Consider the following 2,310-nt stretch of genomic DNA (forward strand, 5'->3'; position numbering starts at 1 on the left):
ACTCAGAAAAATATACCGGTACATACATCCCTGCCTGGTGAAGAGGTACAATAGACCAGGGGTCAGGGGTCAGAGATTCAGTAGACCAGGGGTCAGGGGTCAGAGATACAGTAGACCAGGGGACAGAGATACAGTAGACAAGGGGTCAGTGATACGGTAGACCAGGAGTCAGAGATTGAGTAGACCAGGGGTCAGAGATTGAGTAGACCAGGGGTCAGACATTCAGAAGACCAGGGGTCAGAGATTCAGCAGACCAGGGGTCAGAGATTCAGCAGACCAGGGGTCAGAGGTTCAGCAGACCAGGGGTCAGAGATTCAGCAGACCAGGGGTCAGTGATAAAGTAGACCAGGGGTCAGAGATTCAGTAGACCAGGGGTCAGAGATACAGCAGACCAGCAGTCAGAGATACAGTAGACCAGGGGTCAGAGATACAGTAGACCAGGGGTCAGAGGTACAGTAGACCAGGGGTCAGAGGTACAGTAGACCAGGGGTCAGAGATACAGTAGACCAGGGGTCAGAGGTACAGTAGACCAGGGGTCAGAGATACAGTAGACCAGGGGTCAGAGATACAGTAGACCAGGGGTCAGAGGTACAGTAGACCAGGGGTCAGAGGTACAGTAGACCAGGGGTCAGAGATACAGTAGACCAGGGGTCAGAGATACAGTAGACCAGGGGTCAGAGATACAGTAGACCAGAGAGATATGTGCAAAGACAGATTGAAAAACTCTTCCAGAATGATGTGGTTATATTGGTTTGTTGTTATGTGACAGCCTTATCACATGGCTCATAACTGGGATATACATCAAGCCAATTGAGGGCTTCATTTAGGTAAAAAAAAAAAATGGTTTGCTTACTTACCAACAAAGAATATTTGTCTGATTGTGAATTTCTTAAGATATTTCAGGTGTTCCTGCAAAATAAAACAGAATATTTCCATAAATGGCACACAAACTCTCGTGTTATTCTTAACTATGAAGACAATGCACAAATCTGGATTTCACAAATAATTCTTACCAAAACAGCATTGTAAGCCTTCACTCTGTAAACCAGGTTTAAACCTTTACACGTGAAGCGAAGACATAGCAGACCATTCGACGCAAGCACACGAGCCAGAGAAACCAAATGCTTTAGGTTGACGTCCCCTCCAGTCCCGTGCGTCACGATGACAGCAGTCCGCACAGCACTTACGTTATCAGGGACGCTCAACACAACTCTGACAGCAACGACGATTGTTTTTTACCAAAAATTATGTTCAAGCTGTCCTGTAAAAGTCATTATTGAGTTAGTGAGTAATTTATGCTTGGCCATGTATTCTATCAAATACTTACATAAACTGTATAACTTGTATCAATCGTCAACATAAACATTTTACCTCTTGATACGTTTCCATGTCGTTATTGTCTTGTCTTCTTCTTCTTCTTCAATGAGGGTTAACGGCGGTGGGCATCTAATAAATGTTGCATTACTGCCACCTACTGGACAGAAGTGCAACTCCCTTATACTTTGCTTGAAAAAAATTAAATCAATAACTAAATACCCTATCATCTAACAGGGCACCACCCTACTCCACTATTTAAATATATTTAGTCCTACCTCAGGTCAACTACCTGATAGGATGGGACACCTCCTTACTCCACTATTTAAATCTATTTAGTCCTACCTCAGGCCAACAACCTGATAGGATGGGACACCAGCCTACTCCACTATTTAAATCTATTTAGTCCTACCTCAGGTCAACTACCTGATAGGATGGGACACCTCCCTACTCCACTATTTAAATCTATTTAGTCCTACCTCAGGTCAACTACCTGATAAATATATTTAAATCTATTTAGTCCTACCTCAGGCCAACAACCTGATAGGCTGGGACACCACCCTACTCCACTATTTAAATATATTTAGTCCTACCTCAGGTCAACTACCTGATAGGATGGGACACCACCCTCCTCCACTATTTAAATCTATTTAGTCCTACCTCAGGCCAACAACCTGATAGGATGGGACACCACCCTCCTCCACTATTTAAATCTATTAAGTCACCCTGTAAGTCTTCTGGCGTCAAGTCTCGTACACCCAAATACTTCTCTCCATCTCAATTGTCTGTCACTTACATTCCATTTCTGTGGTACAGTTGATAACCATTGATTTGAAAGCTAAGAAGATAATCTTACTGAAGCATATTGATTTATCCCTCTGTACTGATAGAGATCTACAACTCACTGGGATCCTCTCAGGATCCTTTCCCCCTTAACCCATCCTCCTCTCCTTTCTTCACTGCCTCAACACACGACACCTTCTGCACTTCTCAGAC

General features: G+C 43.8%; 1 pseudogene; it reads right to left on the minus strand.

The window, feature by feature from the left end:
• Window positions 1-1,389, minus strand: part of LOC135569866 (testis-expressed protein 30-like) — a 3,385-nt pseudogene extending 1,996 nt beyond the window's left edge.
• Between the last annotated feature and the right edge of the window lie 921 nt (window positions 1,390-2,310).

Source organism: Oncorhynchus nerka, linkage group LG3, assembly GCF_034236695.1.
Source record: "Oncorhynchus nerka isolate Pitt River linkage group LG3, Oner_Uvic_2.0, whole genome shotgun sequence".
In the NCBI taxonomy this organism is placed as follows: domain Eukaryota; kingdom Metazoa; phylum Chordata; class Actinopteri; order Salmoniformes; family Salmonidae; genus Oncorhynchus; species Oncorhynchus nerka.